The sequence below is a fragment of the Ostrinia furnacalis genome, unplaced genomic scaffold (assembly GCF_004193835.3).
Source record: "Ostrinia furnacalis isolate ACB-3 unplaced genomic scaffold, ASM419383v2 OfSCF6735, whole genome shotgun sequence".
Taxonomy (NCBI): Eukaryota; Metazoa; Arthropoda; class Insecta; order Lepidoptera; family Crambidae; genus Ostrinia; species Ostrinia furnacalis.
Window position 1 is genome coordinate 98689 of NW_021136974.1, and position 22260 is coordinate 120948.

A 22260-nucleotide genomic window follows, 5' to 3' on the forward strand; every position below is an offset into this window, starting at 1 on the left:
TTTACATAACACCCTGTATAGAAAGTAGTGATAATAATATCGCACCTACGGTGCAATAACGTCACTTATGCATTTTTTTTTCAAAACTTAACTGATTATGAAAAAATACTCCAATCTACCTCTTTACTTGGTTTACTTTGATTCAGTTAAGTTTTGAAAAAATTGCATAAGTGACGTTATTGCACCGTATATAGGTGCGATATGTTTATGAATTTATTGACAGAAGTTTCCAAAGACAGAAAGTAAAATAAAATACTTAGTAAAATCTTGCAAACTTAGTTCATATAATTTTTTTGTGAACATGACACATTCAAATTTTTAATAAACAAAAAAATGCAAAAAGCCAACATCACGCGGTGTTCCCAGGCGGTCACCCATCCAAGTACTGACCGCGCCCGACGTTGCTTAACTTCGGTGATCGGACGAGAACCGGTGTTTTCAACGTGGTATGGACGTTGGCGAAATTTTTTATGATATTATGTGATTTTACCTACTTTGTATTCCTGGGCCACACGCATCGCGATAGCGCGAATCTTCGGGTTATCGCGATGGGTTATATAAATATTTAATTTTGTTAATCGCCATTATGGTCGTCCATTTAACCCATATAACAACAAAACAACCAAATGGTACAAGTTCTATTGCGATGCCTAAGTATAAAAAAAAACCGGCCAAGTGCGAGTCGGACTCGCGCACCGAGGGTTCCGTACAAACCTGCAAGGTTTACAAAGTTCGTTCATTACGACAATCGAGTCATAACTATGGTATTTTTATTGCAAAATGAAATTCATAACATTACAACGGGGAAAGATGGAGGAGCATAAATTTAAGACAAAGATCTCTTTATCGTTTGTTATTGCTGTAACTAAAATTATATTTACAATCACAATTTTTTTGGTGGTATAACTACTCAAAATTTTAAGCTTTTCGGAATTTTTCTGTTACCTGTGCTGTAAGCTATTGCTTCTTACCAAATTTCGAGATTCTATGTCAACGCGAAGTGGTCTTTAGGTTTTAATTCCCTTGCGTGTAGTTGCGAGTTTCAAAATATGCGGTATCAATGGTTGTACTTTTGCGTTTTGCGTTTTTGCGTTGACTTAGAATTATTTTTTTTTCACGGGTTAAAGGCAATTAGATCTAAGTATTTGATATGAATTTCAACTTGATAGCTCTACGCGTTCATGACGAAGAAAGTAATAAGTTTATATTTATTAAAACTAAAAATTTAAGGTTTTCGGAATTTTTCCTTTATGTGTGCTATAAAACGTTGCTTCATGCCAAATTTCAAGATTCTAGGTCGACTGGAAGTACCCTTTAGGTTTTGATTCCCTTGCGAGTACTTGCGAGTTTCAAAATATGCAGCTTAAATTGCTGTTTCTTTTGATTGCGTTGACATAGAAGTTTGATTTTGTTACAGCTTAAAGGTATTATAGACCTGAGTATTTGGTATGAATTTCAATTTAATACCTCTACGCGTTTATGAGGAAATGGGTAGTAAGTTTAAAATTATTAAAAAAAAATATATTATGTGATGTAACTAAAAATTTATGGTTTTCGTAATTTTTCCTTTATCTATGCTATAAGACGTTGCTTCGTACCAAATTTCAAGATTCTGAGTTCACGGGAAGCACCCTGTAGGTTTTGATTCCCTTGCAAGTGTCGAAAATTTGCGGCATAAACGGCTGTATCTTTTGATTGCGTTGGCTTAGAAGTTAGATTTTTTCACAGCTTCAAGGGACAGTAGACCTGAGTAATTGATATAAATTTCAGCTTCATACCTCCACGCGTTCCTGCGAAAAAGGGTCTTGACAGACGGACGGACAGACGGACAACAAAGTGATCCTATAAGGGTTCCGTTTTTTCCTTTTGAGGTACGGAACCCTAAAAACTGCAAATAATATGCCAAATTACATAAAAATCAGAGATTTAAATAATTTTGGGCATATATGGGTTAATACCACTTTGAAAACATCAGTTTTCGTCTGTTACGTGAAATTGATCACCTATAAAAATCGCATGATCTTTTTGCCTACTTTCAGTTTCTATGAAGACAAAGAATTTTGACAGTTTATCAACAAAAATGTGTTTGTAAATGATTCAGAAATGTTCAGTTGGCAAAATATTTGCCGATTTGTGGTTTTCGGAGAATTCCTAAACAAACAAACATCGTGCTGCGCTCAATGAAAGTGTTGATCAATGGTCTAATATTGACATGATTGAAATTATTGTAGGTTTTTACGATCAAAGAAATATCAACCTAAGTAGCTATGTATCACAATTTCTAAAGGGAGGGAGAGGCCTACCTATAGTAGGTACATACTAATAATAAGAATTAGTTTGTTACAGAGCACATGCCAATAAGAATGTAAATTCAAAACAGTTGTGAATATGTTACCTTCATATTTTCGGTGTTAACTCAATACTCTGGTAACTCATATGCAAAATCGATGACGACTTTCTGTCATAATATTGGGTAATCGCTTTCACTTGTGTGAAAAATAACACTTAAAACTTCTGTACAGTCGACAGTGTGTCATACTAAGTCGGTAGTATCTTTTTCTGTTGTTCTAAAATCTAACTAACGTAGGTATATGAGAAGGTCTTTCATGTTTTTTTTTCAACAAGGCTTTTAAAAATGCCCATACACGTCCCACTATCATTTTAATTCTAACATTTAAATGCTTCGGGACAATAAAGGGCTAGTGCTGTGAAGAAGCAGCGCAAGAAACTCAGTTAGGTATTATCGTTAGCCTCTTTTTCAAAGATTTGCAGAAAAATGTGGGCTACAGAAATTTGCTTCTAAATAAAATATATTTCTTTCAAAGTATTACTGGTTACTTAATAAATCCGTTGTCCTAAATAGAACCTTACTTGGACATTGGTGAACTCAGCATTACTCATTGTAGCTCTTCGCTGTGTCGTAACTCTCATATCGTGAGGCTCATTTGCATATAATGTATGGAACCAAATCCCCGAAGGCAACGCCGGCCATACAGGCTTGGTATTGCATAAATTGCAGCTTAGATCCGTAGTACAAAACTATGTTCAAAATTAGATTCAATCTTAGTCATTCTGTTCTGTAATTAGCATAATTAAATTAAAGCACCTAGCCTCAATCTACGAGTATGCTTGAGACTGAATCGTGATTTCAGGTTCATACAAACCTGAAATCACTCTTCAATACATTTAGGTTTTGCTAGAAAATTTGAGATCCTTAAATTTTACTCAGTTGATTTTAAAAAAATAGTGACGTAATAAAAAGTGAAATACTTAGGTAGAGCGTCTTATATAGCGGTTTGGTGACAGAGTTTGTTTATAGTGTAATTTTTGTAACCATTGCACCTTAGGAAAAAAAATTTCTATAATAAGCCTTAGGTAGGTAGGTAGGTAAGTACATTATTAGGCTAGTGCCTATTCATAAATTCACCTATTTAAAGCCTAGGGCGTAAAATACTAAGATTTTTATACACGCCTTTTAAAGCCTTAGGTTCCTTCTCATATGCATAGGCCTATTTAAGCGGTAGGCATAAGCTACTATAAGATAATTTCTTTAATCAAACCTACGTGATAAAACTACAACTTTTGATTGTACAATACCAATACTAACTATAGTGAAGTATAGTGATTATTACGAAGGGTGAAATTCCCCGAATGCCGGCCCGGCGATCAGCCTTGCGCACCTTGACCGATAAACGCGTCCTGCTCCGCGTCATCTATGTGAGTCAAATGAAAGCCTCCAGCAGGGCCCCTACCACTGTGTAGCATTGGAAAGTAACTCGCCTCGTTCTCACTTCACGTCTCGAATGAAGCCACGATAGCCGAACGCTGAAGGGGTCGGACTGGCTGACTCATGATCCAGGGAACGCGGGTTCGGTCTCCACCGCCGCTCGAGTATTGTGGTGAGCTCACTCGTGCGTGACACAAGCATATAATAACAAATTACTAATCATTAAAAAAATCGGATCGGATCGGAGTAGGTCGGCGGTGTTAGTTGACTGTTTAGGCAAATGTTGGACAATAAAGGAAGCACACAATTTTTGGTATTTATGTATTGGATTTAAGTTTAAAAGCGGATTTTGAAACCAGTTCTGCAAGCAAAGAAGGTCAAGTAACTATGTAAAAAATTGCTAAAGACATAAGGATTTAAAAATATGTATTTGGAATTATTTGTACTACTCACGTGGTATTTTACCTTATAGAAGAGTTCTTAAAGAGGTAAATACTCGTACTTCTTTTCTCCCTGAAAATAGCAAGTAGCTAAGTACAAAAATGATAGTACATTATCGCCTCGAATTCAAATGATTTTATTATTCACTAGCTGACCCGGCGAACTTTGTTCCGCCTTAATGGCAATCAATAACGGGATAAAAAGTATCCTATGTCCTTCTCCTGGCTCTAAACTACCTCCCTGACAATTTTCAGCTAAATCGGTTCAGCCGTTCTTGAGTTATAAGTGGAGTAACTAACACGACTTTCTTTTATATAATAGATATCATCTCTATTATTCAATTTATAACACATTCATATGCTCTTTTTCGTCTTGTTCAAGCTATGATACAGATAAATCAATAACCCAAATCCACAGCCGTGGGTTTCAATAGTAAGGGCGTCGTTCGAAGAAAGGCTCGGAGGCTTGCTTTCGATGTTTACGGGGAGAAATCTCGGCAACCAGTCGCTTCCCAACAGTCGCGCGCCTAGCGTCCACGCAACCACGCGGCTAGCGCTCGCGCAGCGTGAAAACATACAGTTAAATAGTGCGTGCTAGTGACCTGTGTTGACGATACAGTGCATACCGGCATAACGGCATACCTCTTTTTATTCATAGTGCTAAGGTACGTTGTTAGTTGTTACTTCTACTCGTTTAGGGACGCTACGCTAGAAACCTCTCTCGATGTTTACTTTCGCGGCTCCGGACGTTTCTAACGGGTCTCTTAGACCCAGCTAAATTATGTAACCTGTGATTGGATGTTCTGTGATAGTGTTTACGTTTAATCTAGGAAGTCGCTGATTGAGTTTGTGTTCCAGGAACGATTGATTATAATTGAGTATCGTGTTTACATTTAAGCTATAATACCTGTCTTGGGAATCGAGAAAGTTGTGTCGATGATTGAGACGAATGTGTTTTAAGTTACTTTCTTATTACTAGTTACAGCCAACCGCAAACATTCTTGAACAGCCACAAGTGCTATAATAAACATACAACGGTTGTTAGTTCCCTTCACGAAAGCGACTCTACAATAGAGTTCAACGAATCAAAGGATGCGGATGCGCCCGCGCCGCTCTCGCTTTACGTTTGTTTACTAACTTATATTGTTTAAAAATTTTGTTTTCTATATGTTTAAAGAAGTGAGAATATGCTGAAACTATCCTATATTATATTTCACTTGTATTATAAACAAATAAAATAATGACAAATAAAATCTAAACCTATTAGAAGACCTCTCATTACACACGTATTTTAAGGGTACCCAGACTGTGATGTGTCTTGAATTTATTTGATAAGAACATATTTAATTCTTAATTAAAACTCTAAAATGATTAATTGCTCTAATAGATGCTTTAATTGCACCCATTTCAGTATAATTTAACTCGGACGAATATTTATTTTTGTAATGAGTTTCCACTATTCTTATTTGTTCAGATGTGTTTCTACACAGATGTAAAAAGAAAAAATAAACAGTCACTCAATCATTTATATTATTAGCAGCTTGTTAACACTAGTTACTGCGATACTAAGATATCATTAAGAATTATTTATTACACCAATAACAATCGAACGTATTTATTTTATGCAAACGTGAGTCATCTTGGTCCGTGCATTTTATGTACGAATTCATATAATTAGTCGTTTATTATCTGCTAAAACACTAGCCAGTTTTTCAAGGAATTATTTATCTATGTTGATTGGACTTCTATTAATTATCCCACATAATTTGTGTCTGTTGAAAGAAATTAACAATTTGACATGTGATTTTTCGTCATAGCGTAGGTCTAGATAGAACACTGAGTGTGTTAAGAGTTATTTTAGTAGTTTTCTTGCAATTTCTTTTAGTAGATACGTTTCCTTCGGTGTTAAAAACGGTTTGCTTAAACTTGATTGCAATAATAAAGTAGGTACAATTCGTGAAATCAGGTAGTGTAGAGATAGGAGGAAGAGGAGAGAAATAAGACTTAATAAATCCTAAGTAAAAGGAAATAGTGAGTTCAAGAAAGCCCAGATTTAGCTAGCGCAATGGTTTTAAGACGCAACTCGTTCTAAGACCTAATAATAACCAAGAGGGAACATTTAGAATTCAATTCTCTATGAAATTCTAGATAAAAAATGAAATGGCTGTGCCTGTTAAATAATTAGACATTAAATTTTAATAAAGAAAAATGTAGAGTAACATTGTGAAGGAACTAAGATTGCGCGAATTGGTGGAAACCCTTAACCGTGAAAATGTAAATGTTAACTTGGAGAGTGCTGATCACGTAGGATGCTCTTTGCGTGCGATTTTTATGCCATAAAGTCAAGAAAACAAGAACTGAATAGACTTATTTAGAGACAATGTAGAGGCGCTCGCGCCCACCCGCGACATTTGCATGCAAATCCGCAAGATGTCTGACACTGCTCGGGGCTATAGTCATTTTGTCAAAAAGCAATAAAGTAAAAAGATTACAAAACTATGTTAGATCTAAGATATACAACATATCGTTTGTAAACATGTAGAGCACTGAATCTACGTACCGTTACCTATTTCATTTTGAAAAACAAATTAAAGCTTGTGTAAGAGTCTAGCTATCGATGCAGATCGATTCATTAATAATAATTATCCAACAATTTAGTGTCATCAAACTTAGGTCCTCATTTTCATCAAGTGCAAATTTTCGGCATAGCTGTAAAAGTATTTTAAAGTTCTTTAGCGTCAGTAATACCTAAATACCTTCCTTATAAGGTTCTCACAATAAAGATGAGTATTTACACAAATTGTAGTGGTCAGAGACAATGGCGGCGTCTGCGCACCGCTCGCGCCCACCGGCGTCACATCACGTCATTTGCATACAAATTCGCGCCAAATCGAGCTGGCCTGTCGCTTACTAAACACGTCATAGGGTTGCCAATATTTTAAGTCCAGTTATTTAACAAATAATTCAAAGTCACATCTTCCATTGCTCTGGTTAAATTAGAAAAAGTCGTGCTGCTGCCAGTGGAAACTAACAACCGTATTCACAAAGGATGCTTGCTCAAGTGACGCAGCAAATCGAACACACAGCGTTGAATAGAGCTCTCTGATTGGTTCGCGTTGGACCCTGTGCGTCCACGCGCACTGTGAGACCATCAAGGTTGCACCATCTTACTTTAACTTTAACAAACGTCAAAGATCTCTCAAACTCCATCTATAAAAACACCGGTTATAGTTAAAGTTACCGATAAAGCTAGGTGGTGCAATTCAGCCTAAATCACTTTAGTGATGATAACTTCATCAATATTTTAAATTTAATCTGAATTCTGAATCTTAACTTTTCTGAAACACTATACAATTTTCTTTAGCTGGTTATTGCTTCAAAAGCAAACTAACAAAGTCTCTTTATCATGGATGGAGAGACGTGACTTGGTCTTGAAAGAACATACTCGTCAAATACCAAGAAGTCAGGGGTCGACATGTCCTCAATTCATGATCGAGCAATTAGCTATACTAATCAGCTAATTGAATTAGTTTTTATCTGTGTGAAAGCATTGTCTACTGACAGTGGAAAATAACCCATACCTATTCCCACATTTTGTAGAAAGTCCCATGATAATTATGAAAACATTGCTGATTCTTATCTACAACAGTATACCTATATCTTTATTAGAGAGAGTCTTTAGTAGAGGTCAATTGTAACTTTTTTTATTAAGCTCTGAGTTAGTAAATAAGTATCTATAGAAATACTGACATTTAAAGTGATGAATTTTAAGTTACTTAACGTAGATCCTGTCTAGAAGTATTCCGGCAAGAAATTGAAGTACACATAGTTATTAACATAAAAACATAGGTACTCAGAAGTGCTCGCTAACTTGAGCCTTATACCCTGCAGATTATAGTACCTATTTCTTAGAAGTATCCTAGTAATAGTCGGTAAGACAGTCATAAATACCATCGGGCGCCGCCAGGATAGTGTCTGAGCCCTTAATACACGTGTAGCATAGAATATCGGACCATGTCTACACCATTACACATAAACCCATCGATATTTCCATAAAGCCAACATTGTATTCGCAATCTATGAATACAGATAGTCGAAACAGTCTTTCTGAGTGAAATGCATTCCAAAACAGCATTCGTATGCTGCTGTTAATGGAATGAAGGTACTGCTTTATTCCATAAACGAATTGTTTACGAGCATTTGCTTGAGACTTGATTAGAGACGGTGCCGATTCACAAGCCTTTAAGTTTCTATTCAATTACATTTTTAAATACTCGTATTGACAGATGCTTAAGGATGAAAAAATATTTTCACGTAGGTTTTGGATTGACTTTTAAGGGGAAAATGATGTAGAGTTATGAGAGGAATAAGCTTATATAGAGCCTTCTTCTTTTGTCTATGATGTCATTTTTTTTGTAAGCTATCGTCTTAAAGTAAACCTTATTGACAAGGAAATACAAACGCATCTTAAACGTATGAAAACCAACAATGACGTTCATAACCGCAAATCACATAACTGCAACTAGATTGTGCTCTTACATAACTGAAATCGCATTTTTTTTTGTTTAAAGATGTATAACAAAAGGAGACTTCTCAAATAGGTATTTTTATACATAATGACAATATTTATGTAGTACTAGCTGACCCGGCGAACTTCGTACCGCCTTAGCGTAGAGATTTTCTTAATATTTTTTTCCGTAAGAACCATCCTTGGACTTCCACAAACATTTAAAAAAAAGAATTATCGAAATCGGTTCAGCCGTTCACACGTGATGCCGTGACAACGCGAAACGGGTTTCATTTTTATATATATAGATTTAAAACTTCTGAATTAGTTGCCACACTTGTAATTCCCACCTATTCACTAGAAACACGTTGCAAAAGTGGTTACCTATGTTTTTGCAGCGCGTACGAAATCAGATGACTTAGCCCACATATGGGCACGACGGGTTCCATACAGAGGTGACTAGTGCTCGACTGACTTGTGAAATATCACTTTAGTTCGAATTTCCACAACGGCCAATGCCAGAGTTTGAATCATGACATGTGTAGGAAGCATCTAGTTTCTAGACCTTTTTAATCTATGCAGCCTTGATCAAAATGCAATAATTTGCAATTAAGTCTGTAATTAATTGCAGTTTTGAACAAAGTTATATTATAGAAGTACCTTAACATTTGATGGAAGTACAACCTAAGTTTACTACATAAGCTTTTTAAGACTTAGAAAAGTAGAGGCAAGCACCGCCATATAAGACTTGGGAAATACAGATTGGGTTATTTAATTATAAAATATAGAAAAATCGAGAAGTGCGCAAACATTTTTAAGCCCATCTGTGAGATTACTTATAAATACGCGCAGAAAATACTGCAGACAGTTGCGAGTTAGTGGATTGACTCTATAAAATCCTTACAAATACTTCTGTAGAGCCTCAAAAACCACTAAAATAATGGAACAATACTTTCCAACCGTTCACCGGTGCTCAGTAAGTAGACTCGCGTACTACTTTTATAAGTCTGTGGGCCCTACAAGATGAACAGCTGCGCACGCGCCCCACTTGCGACCACACTCGACTAATGGCCGTAACTAGAGCGCATGCGCGAATTTGTGAGAATTAGTGGTTTTAGACGGTAGTTGGTTACTATCAATAATTTATTTTAAACTTTCGCGTTGTATAGTTTAATTAATTTATACTGATTGACTGATACTGAAAACGTCACGCAAATACAGGTAATATATTAGTATTACCTATTCGCGTATCTTACTATCAGTCTGACAATCGTATATAAAAATATCAATTCGAATTGTATACTCGTAATGTTCTTGAAAGGATGTTTCCTTTACCTAAACTAACCATTAGGCTGGGTTGCACCATCCTACTTTAAATTTGACAAACGTCAAAAATCTGTCAAACTCCATGCAAAAAACACCGGTTAACGTTATAGTTACGGTCAAAATTAGGTGGTGCAACTCAGCCTAAATCTTACTTTTGTATTTCTCTCAATATTGACAGGCTAGTTGCCTAAAAAAATTTTTTTAGTCCGTAATGTTTAATATCAAAAAATATTGGACACGTATAATTTTATTTGTCAATCTAACAAATAATTACATAGTTATGGTGCGTTGAAGTTGCGCACGACGTCACAACGTGCGGCATTTTTAAGCAAGCGTTGACGTCACGGGCCTCTTCTTATGAACTTTGGGGCGCTTTATCTCTTTAAATTTTCATTAGTTTGAAAAAGTGAAAAATACGTGTAGAGTATTTTTTGATAAGTTAACTGACGGACTAATTAAAACTCTTGCTTTTTGACCCAGGCAACATCCCCATTGTCAATTTAGTTAATTTCACGAAAGCATTTAAATATAACCAACATCTGTTCGAAAAATCATTATAGCAGGAATTACGTAAATCTGTATTCGTAACTACTTTAACGACTAATAATATTGTTATTTACGAGACAGCGCAGTACTAAACCCAGATTTAGAAATCGAATCACAGGAACCAATGAATGAATATACTTTATATGTATGAGGTAAATAATATTACCTGCATGATCGTGAGAAGGTGATATGACATAGTGTGGGGGGTTCATGAGCTGCTATTGCATTGTACTAGATACAATGACAAATGACATACTTGATGTATAAATAAATAAAATATCTTTGGACAATTTCACACAGCGCTATCTAACCCCAAAGTAAGCAATTAATATGCTTGTGTTATGGATGCTATAATATCTTAACGGATATATACTACATAAATATACTTTTCATTTCATTTCAATTTCTGCCCGGCCGGGAATCGAACCCGGGACCTCTCAGTATAGTACGAGTAGTCCGTTTTAGAACCACTACACCAAACGGCCGACAATATAAATTGATTTTAAACCTTACGACATGGCATATTAAAATTCATTGAAGAAATTCGTTAGTGGCAAATTGACTTTACCTCTACTGTGTAAGCTCTTGATGCATTACCTTGCTGAGTGGCCAATCAATCGAATACGATGACCTTAGGTACCCATGTAAATATTCCACCTCTTAAAAGGCTTACACTACAAACAGTCGTCAGCATGTAAGAATCTACATTTCTGCACCAAAATCGCACTTATTACAACTTACTTTAGATGCCATTTAGCTTGATATTGATACATAAGCTTCTCAAGTTTGTGTTACCTTCAGCTGTTGACCAAAAACCTTCGGAATGTATGCGCACGAGCATAAGTGAGTAATAGCGCCAATAAATAGGGATTCTCCGAGGCCATTTATATGCGACCTCTGGACAAAAGGTTGGTACAGTGAGGTCCAAAATTCTGCGTTTTTAATTGGTCCCATTAAAACAATTTACGAAAAAAATATACTTGCTGGGTGGCGCAAAAATTCTATCCAATTTGTGTAGCGTTCACGATAAAATACCCTTAAATATAACCGTTTAGAGTTAACAGTAAATTAGTAGAGCCAGAAAGATACATAAATAATGGTTGCTTTATGATGTCTGTCTAGTAAGATGTTTTCGACATGGAAATTCAGTTGAACATTTAACCTCAGATTCAGAGGTTCAACGTCCAGTTTAGGCAAAATTTTATGCTCGGTTTTTTGGTTGGTTCTAAATAATTTTGTTGATAAAAACTACTGAATTTAATTGATGCTAGACTAAGATAAATAAATACATTTTGTAAATGGTTGTACACTAGGGCCAAATATATCCAAGGTTGTGTTACGTAATGCGATGGGAACCCGTGTGCATTGATGCATTCACTCATGTGCTTGGACATTCTATATTCTGCTCTAACAGCTAGACTTTAAGGTTAAGAGTCGATTAATGCTCAAGCCTATTCAATTCTAATGGTGTTTAAGATTACCATGGTGTAAGTCAATGACATTAATTAATAGGCATTATTTACTCTATTGTATAAACAGTCGACAGCTTGTCTGATTGTACATTTTATTGCAAAATAACCCCTATTACAAACACTTCAGATACCACAGAATTTGTCTGATAAATATAAAAAAATAGTAAAATTTGTGAACCGTGTCGGTATTTCTTAAGTCACAAGATAAAATGCCAAAAATATCCAACAAAATATCATGCAACCCAAGTAATCCTTTTCCAAAAACCTTTTATGGATTAGAGATGACATCACCAAAGATTATAAATATGTGCAGTCGCAACATTTGCCAATGTCAAACCTCAAGTGATTTTCTAACTTTATCCAAAGTAATAAAGTGTAAAACCCAGTGGGGAAATTCGATATTTTGGGGCAGTAATGTTGACTGTACATACAGTTTTATAAGTCCAAAAATAATTTCTTTGGCCTGTTACTCCAATATAAGATACGAATACGTACCAAACCAATACCGTGATAAGAAAAAAAAAAAAGTAAAAAATAGCGGAATACCTGAAAAACACGCCATTAAAACGATTCGATTATCACATTACGTGCTTGTAATTCTGTAATTGATATTCTAGCTGTCACTTTCTAAATCAATATCAAAAATAAAATTAATTATTGGCCAAAACTTTTTGTATTTGTTATTTACTTGTTGACATACAACTAATTAGAAATTAGCATACCTAACGGCCTTTGAAATCACTTGAAACATGGCATTAAATGTTGACATTGGTGATTAGGTAGATACAGACAGTGGACAGCGAATTAATCTACCCTAAATTGACATTCTATAGTGGATTTAGAAATTTATATTTTTATGGAGCTCAATATCAAGGCATGCTCTCGAATACACCTAGTTATATGTGTGGTCATATTCAGTAAGTTTCCCGTTTAAAAACGTTATTGTCTTTTCCTAGGCCAGATAGGTATGGTCATGTTCAGTAAGTTTCACGTTAATAGATGTAAATATGGTGCTTATTTTAACTTACAAACGTCTCACTTCAAACAGCATATTCCGGTGCCAATACAAAGATATTTTCCTCGCGATGATGGCACAAGTCGGCAAACCTGTCGCGCTCCGGTTCACCTCTTCAATGGACCCGATAAGAAATCTCGACATTTTTGACAACAACTGTACAATTTACACGAGCACTTCACAATCAGAATTCAACTCTACCTCTAAATAACAAGTTTCAGTCTTGATTGGGGAGTAACTTTGACGGATTTCAATTTATTCTATATCGTATCTTGATCATCAGATTTTTGACTCTACCATCGATATAATAAGACCGGTTTTGAATAAGCAGCGTAATAACTGTTGATCCAGAAATAGAGGGCAAAATTACTTTAATTTCTTTCTGTAAAAATAAATTGAATATAGAGTTTTTATACCCAATGCCTCAAATATTATTCATAGCTAGGCATTGAAGTCTCACAATAAACTACGACGAACATCCTAAACTTCAAACAAGTTAAAAATACAATAATAAATTCAACCTCTATCCGGTTCTTTAGCTAAATTGACATACTTGTTACATTCTACAAGTATTCGGATTATTCTTGGTTAAAATAACGTGTTTTATACACGTATGTTGTCAGATCGTATCTGACTCGCAACGTTGTACGAACGTGTAAAAGATTGTTCTTTACGTGTAATTATTTAATTGATCACTTGATCACTTGTACAAAACAGAAACATGATTAGACAAATATTAAACTGTTCACAGAAATCACAGATAAATATTTATTAAGTTAGTGACGTTATTTATGATTTGCTTTACATATTTACTAATTCTAATAGTTTTCAATTACATGAAATTATTTGGAATAATCTTTCAATTACCGCTCTTTAAATAACTAGGGTTTTGTCTCTACCAAACCATAGTAACCGCCCCTCTGTGCGGTGTAAGGTAGTCATAAGTGATTCTTCATTCATAATAAAATTAAACTGAAGACTGAAAATCAGTGATTAATATTAATTAAAAATAATACAAATGAATCCGGTCCATTTAGTTCCTTTGAAGTGCATTTACGTCAAAGAAGGATACGCAATACCTGACCAATTTATACAACAATTAAGCACATTCTGCAATCTAAAACATTTTACCTAGTAGGTACATCCATTAGAAATAACGTAATCGCAGCACAATTAACAAAGAATTCGTTGGAGTAGCAATATGTAACTAATTACTCAGTGTTTAGTCTAGTTTCCACACTCTTGCCCTCTTATTATACAAATAAAAACAAATTAATGTTGAGAAAACTTCAAATGACAACGAAAATTAGTAGGTAAATGAAGAAATGTATGTCATAAATCGTACCATATTTTTATCACTGTAAAAACATATCAGACCCAGTTTAATATTGTGTACAATTATTACAGTGTTAGAGAAAAACAGACAAAAAATCGATCACTTAGTTTTTGCGTGAAACTATCTAATTAAACATCCATCTATTCTCGTTAATTTGTAATAATAATATTTGTAGGAAAATAACAAAATAATGTAACATTAATATTTTACAATAACAAAAATGTCAACTTAAAAAAAAGTAGTCTTTTCCACAAGTGATATAATTAATAGGTCTTCACGTAATCCGATATTTTGTTTCGTAATCAGATTAAGTTAGTTGATCTTTTTATGTAATTAAGCGTACTTAGTAGCTTAATTTAATCAGACATAAGCAGGTAAGTAACACGGTGACGGAAAGTCGTTGGACTTCTTATAATCGGTTGGCTATTGTCAATTAAAGTCGTTTTATAATTCTTAACTTATTTGGCTTTTGTCATATTTAAATACTCAATGGTACACTGTGGTTAGTGGCGCATTCAGTGGCCGGCTTAATTTTAATTTCATAGATTCGTAAAAGGTTGTACCTACCTACCTACTACAAATTAGCGGCCGTACATCAAAATACCGCAACAGTATTTCAGTGTTTTGTCTCATTGGGGTCGAGCTCCTGAATAATAAACACACCCCGAAATGTCTATTTTTATTTATTTTGTTGTTTTTTGTAAGGCTGAATAGAGTAGCGTCGAGGTACTTCGTGCCTTGGCATATGCTGAGCGAGGACCTGTTTGGTACAATTTTATTTTGAGTTTTAAGATTTAATTTGTAATTTTATTGTGTTGTGCCAAATAAACATTTATTTATTTATTTAAGTCATATTTGACCAATTTTATACACAATCTACAAACAAACTTAGCTAAACATCAAACGCGAATCGCTATGTTCCAGCACTATGTCCACCGACCCCGCATAACAGTTCCCATGTTCACAATACGCAATGCAACTTCAGTTTTTCTGTTTCGCCTAATCGGTCACTAGTTTCGTAACTTATTGTGTGCAAGCGCAGCATTGTTAGTGTTCTCTTGATAAGGGTTGTCACTATACCGATAACAGACAGAAAACTTTTTCAAGATTATAATCTCATCAATCTCATCTGATGATAAACGATGATAATAACATAGGTTTTTTAAAAACTTGAAAACATTCAGGCTAGGAAAATAATATAAGATGAATATTGAGAGAGAGAGAGAGAGAGACTGAGACAGTGTCCTTGGCATTGAAAGTCACTTGTGTGCGGGTAAATCATTGGGAAGGCATATAGCCAAAATATCGTAAAAAAATATGGCTTAGGCCTCATACAGGTTAACATGTGGCTGTGATGTGATAACCATCTAGGGTATTATTTGAAACACCAGTTAACTTGATTGACACCAGCTTCCTAATTGTGTACTTAGATCTATCGCAATCGTACCTATTTGAGTTTCGAGCAGGTACTTGTCCAGTCCATACATAGCCGTACATGATGAATATATTCACATAAATTTCAGATTGTCATATGAAAATCTATCGTAGTTGTCGTTGAGATAAACAATTTAGTATTTACCTTGTTTATTGAACTGCATGACTCTACAATATTTTCGTTGTGCGTTCGAATTTGTAAATTAATTAATTTCTTTTTTGGTCTTATAGAATTGTACAATGGTTGTATCACAAATAACTAAACCACAACCCTAATATGATATCACGAGAAGTGCCTTTCGCAGCGAAGCGCGATGCGTGCAGTACCATATAAGATCGCGGCAAAATATAGATTTCTTTGTTTCCTAACTAAAAGTACAGACAAGCACATCAAGCGATACAATGGTTCTTGTCTCGTTTTAATACAGGCTATTTTGCAACGAATGTGTATGTCTGTACTAAACTAACCGCATGAAAAGCAGTAAGCTGACTGTAGACTGTAGTGATTAATCTTTACACATATTTGTATTATCAAAGATGAATGAGATTTGAAGATTAATGGGTTCAGCTCTATTTCAAGCGGTTTTAAGAGCGATTATCACTTTCTTTCAGACTGTTCAACTTAGGTTTCACGATAGTTTTCAAGCTCTACCTACCTTTGGTTACAATTTTTTTGCAATTCCATAATCATCATTACCACCTTTAAAACTAAGCTTGATTCATGCAGGCTAGACTGATCATTAATTTATAAAAAATACGTCTATCCTTTGGTTATGGTGGTGTCCGTAAATTTTATTTTCAGTTTGGCAGTAGGTACATTGTCTTACTTTTTACTTTCATTCATATACTTTTTAGCACTTTTTAGTGCTATAGAAATCAGCTAAAGGGATGCTCTATCATATTTTGACAAAAAGAAACAATATAAGGTTTTAGTTAAATCTTTAAGGACAATTTGTTTTATAAAAAAGTTGTGTGTTAAATAGAGACATTCAAAATTGTTTACCAACCATATACCGCACGTAAATATCGGTCGACAGTCAAGAAATCTTGATAATTGTGCCATGTCAACCGTAACAACAATAGCATAGTCTCGTACCGCGTCTTTCGATGGGAAGCTGTTAAGAAATCGGCCTAGATACACTACTGTATTATGTGCAAATGCACGAGGGTAGGCGTCTAATTGATATGTCTATTTACTTTATTTTACTCCAGTTAATGTACACAAAATTTAATGGACGCTTCAGTCTATGGTAGGGCTATCACGTGGGAAAATCTGATGGTTTCATCATTGAATACAATTACAGGACAAAGACCTATGAATGTTATAATAATGGTGCTCTATATTGAGAGAATGGCAGTCCTCTTTGATTCTAGTCGTAAATTCTCTCGGTAGATATAACATTTTGTCAAGTTTAAAGAATGCACAATGCGTTAAACAGGGAAAATAACCTTTTAAGTAGGTAAAGCAAAAGTAGTCTATTTTGAAATATTAATATTATGTATTTTATTTATGTATTTTCTTTGCCTCAATTTAAAGAACGTAAAGTCGGCTACCCACTAACTCAACCAGCGTAAAATGTTAATGAGATTCATCATCAATTCAAAAAATGTGTAAAGCTAGTTTATGTTGTCACTACCTTTCTCGTACATACGAGTAACCTTAATCAAAAATAGTCTACCAGCTACGCGGCCTCTAAACACGATTATTTGACACAACTTTTCAGGCCAACGACTGCACAAATTATTCTTATATGAAATCTTGTTCAATAAATTTAAACAAAAAACCGAAGAAAATAACACAAATTGAACAATTCCAATGAATCTCAGACTGCACTTGACCTTTGCAATGACTCTATGCGCGTGCGTTCATACTTCAAAAGTTTTGAAGGCCACAACAAAACCGCCGGTCAATGTTGCATTCGGTGAGAACTTTCTTTCACCTTAATAGCTTATTTCATGTATGGCACAGACCACGGAGTAACGGACGTGGCAAATTATCGTTTCGGATATGGCAAAAGTGGCGCGTTTTTATGGAATTTTTGGCACATCTTTTTAAACACAATGTTTTCTGATAAGGGTCTATGTCTTAGGTATATTTTACTCGTTTCATAGTCAATTTAGGTGTCACAATATTGATTTCATCAACAAACACATAAGTAGGTCAGATGCACAGCTATAAAGTGCTCGTAAGATCTAAGATCCGTCTTAAGACGAGATTGCTGCCTTTCGCTTTTCTTGTATGCCATAAAATGCACGTCCAATCGAGACCTCTTCGGGTATTCATTTTAATAAAAACTCGAAGATTTCTTTCGTGAAGCGTGAAGAGTAACACTTGACCGGCGATCCCTCAGTCAGGTAACAATCGCTTTTTGTTTTGATTGCATTTCCATGTTTGTTGTCTCGCTCTTTTTGTGGGCAATCTTTTTGTTGATATGCGCCGAAAGATTGGATCGAAAAAAACTGCGTGTGCTACCAGTATCTGATGCTAAAGGTGTGTAAATGTAGGACGATGACACCACTGTATAGATTGGCATGCTCTATATTAAAACACAGCTTTCCCGTAGAATGAGTAAGAAAAATGTGCAGCAAAATGATGTCATGTTATTGTATATTATCATTGGCTAAATTAGTAGCACGAATACTGATTGATATCACAAAATTATAACATTAAGCACCTGAAATGACTCTATCCACTTGACTCTCTCTTTAATTTCCTCCTAAAATATTATTTCTTTTCAGAAAAAAAAAGAAGGAAATAAGTTGATTCAAGCCTGTATGGTATTTGCTCCATACCTATGTAATATGGAAATCAAACTAGCACCTCTGGATAAACAACATTAAAGTCTTTTAATGAATCACATTACATAATTTTAAAATAATGCTCGTATTTTAATCTTGCAAGCCTAAATATTCGCATAAAAATTTATTGATCAAGTGAATTGGTACATTAGACGCGCGTGCGCCCGCGCACGGTGAAAGTGAAAGATGAGTAAAGCAGGTGCCTACGCCATCGCATCCGACGCGAAAAAGGAGATCCATCTCAATATCATGTCTGTTTGTGTTGATTTGGGTGTTTTCTATGTCAAATATGTACAGTCACGGAATGAAAAGGTTCGTCAGTTTTCAAATTGATTCCTTCAACGAATCGCGAGCACATATTACCTTTTGAAACTATGTGACAGAATAATCTCGAGTTAGAGAAAATAATCTTTAACTGTTCGTCAGTAAAATTCAAAATTATTCAGATCAAAGTCGTTTGACGATTTATCTTGTCAAGAAGATTATTATGATTGATAAACTAAAACCTTGTTGGTTCAACCTGCCATTATTACTTCTATTAAATAAAAAAAAAAACTATTGTCAATTGCTCAATGTAATCATTGCATTGCACTGATGGGATAGAAAAATAAACAAGCAAAACCTTATTCGTTAGCAAACGTCATATTTATTTAAATGTTAGCAGCACTGTTTCTTGCACTGTAATGTTGGCAGGTTTGACTCTTACAGTACCTAGTGCAAGCGAAAACCGACACTAAGGTGACGAACCTTTTCATTCCGCGACTGTACCTACTTATGTATCTAACTATTTACATAGTAATTTCATCTTCATCAGCAACATCTACTGCATGAGCACGATCCACTCTTATTTACTAGAGGTAAATGGAGAGTTTGGCCTACACTTCAGTTCTCAGCCAAAAAATGATACTTATGTATGTATAAATTCGTTGTCTGGTAACTATTAATACTCTCATACTTAATTATCAGTCAACAGTGCATTAAATTATACAATTTTGAAGCCAAATAGCACTTATTATTAGGGCTCTCGCGGAAGACCAGTTTCCTGACATGCCCGTTTCGTTTTGTGTTGTTATTGTTTATAATTTGTGCTTATTGTGATCAATAAAGTCTCTTTCTTTCTTCTTTTCTTTATTACAAATTGCATATAAGCTACAATATTTAACTTAAAGTGTGATCGTTTATTAAAGCTATCTTAACCTTTTCTTTTTATAGTGCACAGTAAAACTAAAATGTCCAATTTAATTTTTCTTACCACTAGCAAGTCCCAGACAGATGGAAATAAAATTTCGCCAATAATCTGTAAAAAAGAAATAAATTAGATTTGATACTAACGCGACGCTAAATCACTATAATCGTAATTTATTAAGTTATTTAATTTATCCTCGGACACTGGTACCGACAAAAATAAAAAATGGCCAGCCAAATAGCAATTAGCAGCTTTCGACATGCAATTATAAAATAAAAGTCTGTGAAAACAAAAGTGCAAGTTAGTTTTCAGCTTTATCATCTAGCTAGAGTCACATTCACATCGTGCCGCTTACCTAGTTACTACTTTGAGTTAAAATTAACAGTGTTAACAGACATAATAGCCTAAATTATGATAAACTAGCGGCCGCCCGCAACTTCGTACGCGTGGATCCCGTTTTACGCCCTTAGGGGTGGAGTTTCGTAAAATCCTTTCTTAGCGGATGCCTACGTCATAACATCTACCTGCATGCCAAATTTCAGCCTGATCCGTCCATCGGTTTGGGCTGTGCGTTGATAGATCACTATGTCAGTCAGTCAGTCAGTCACCTTTGAGTTTTAACTTTTATAAGTAGCACAGTAGATAAATATATATACTGTGTAAGTAGTGTAAGTAGGTATAGATGAATAGAACGGTAGTACCAATTACTCATGTAACCTAGGTCTCTACAATAATTCTTTTAAGCCCTGAAAACGACGTATATCGATTTATGTGTCACCTTACGAGTCCTAATTTGATTAATAACTAAGTAAATAAGTATACTCGTATTTGACTGTTTTTGCTACACGACGACCTTGTACGAAAGTGAGGACTAATTTTAATACAATTTGTTACACAATGGACGTCGTACGACGAGTTACATTGTGTTGACAGGTGAATCACTTTCGCGATTGTCTGTAACAAATATTATTATGTTAAATAACTTTCTACTGTTGTAGACATTGTCCTACATTTTGAGTCGTAGAAATAAATTAAATTATATTATGACACATAGATACCTACGTTAAAACAAAACTTGAGTGCTCAAAATTAAAGTTAAGTTTAGACAGACTTTTACTTATTGAGAGATTTTACAAGTTGTTCTTAATATTTGAATAATTAAGAAAAGGTGTTAGAAGCTGATTATTGTTAATTAGTTGAACTAAAAAATCATTTCCTATTATAGTCAAGAACCGGATGTCTCATCCAAAGTACAAAAAAACCTACAATAAAACGCATAATGATTTCAGAGAACGGTTTCAAGTATGTCATAAAAACGGTCAATTCTTAGAGACAAGTTGTAAGTAATACGTATAAGAGTAAGTAATTTCATCGGTCCGTATCAAATATCTATTGTGCGGACAATAGCCGCTCCGCTTTGTGCCGCAAAAACTTTACACTCCGATTGTTGTTCTTCCGAAAACAATTTTACTTGCAGACAACCGTTAATTATAGGAATTGAATTGCTTAACTGGCGGAAAAAATCTGCAAAGTAGGTACCTCCGTATAACAATGTACATTTTACAACTTAGCGCTAAACAAATATTGTTAATTTTTAAAATCTTTATTTATACACACACAAAAAGGCGTAATTAATGCCATGTGGCAGTCTCTACCTTAGGCAAAACAGAGAATTTGAGTAACTAGGCGGTGCAAAATAGTACATTATTGAAATGTTTTACCTCTGGAGTGTGGATTCTCGAATTGTATGGAATGTTTAAAGCAATAAAGTATTTTTTCCATAAATAAGACATGTAGGATTGTAGGTGCAGTCAGCGTCAAATACTTCGTGACACCCAAAGTGGCCAAAAAGTTGACAACAACCTTATTTTAATTGAATTAAAGATGTGTTCGACGCTGACTGTAAAGCAAAATGAGAAATTTCAATATTTTGATCATTTTCATAAAATAAAGATTACACAATCCCTGTTTTCTTATGGTTCCAGGACGGGGCTTCAAGCTAAACTTTGTAGAACCTTATCTACTTTTATTAAGAGCGATTTTGCGACAATAATGTAGAGTCCGGTGTGCTGTCGTCTGTCCTATAGCTGGTCATAACACATATATTAACTTTAAGAAACGTTAAAAGTCTGTTAAACTCGACAAAAAAAATACCGGTTAAAGGTTATAGTTATGGTTAAAGTAAGGTGATGCAACTTACAAAATTGCGACAGTTTATTTTAGTCAATCTAACCCCAAAGCGATTGTTGACTGTAAGTAACTCGACCTGGATTGGTGGTGCTCTGAGACGTGACACGATGTGTGGTTTGCTGTTCACATTGTGGTTGATGTTAAAATAACTACTTCATACGTGTTATTAGGTAATTGTTACTCAAATATTGTGTGAATTGTAGTGACACAACTATTGTATTTACAAACTTACCTATATTCTGGAAAATATTATTATTACAATCTTTGTACTGAAAAAGAGAG

General features: G+C 34.8%; 1 protein-coding gene and 1 non-coding gene across 2 annotated transcripts in view; one reads left to right on the top strand and one right to left on the bottom strand.

The window, feature by feature from the left end:
- Positions 1-341: 341 nt before the first annotated feature.
- LOC114362795 (5S ribosomal RNA) lies at positions 342-460 on the bottom strand. The gene has a single exon (XR_003656709.1). It is a non-coding gene; the product is annotated as a 5S ribosomal RNA (ribosomal RNA).
- Positions 461-4659: 4199 nt separating this feature from the next.
- Positions 4660-22260, top strand: part of sas (stranded at second) — a 53202-nt gene continuing 35601 nt past the window's right edge. The window contains exon 1 of the mRNA XM_028318318.1: positions 4660-4832. The gene's annotated coding sequence lies outside the window, so the exon portion shown is untranslated. The remainder of the gene's footprint in view (positions 4833-22260) is intronic.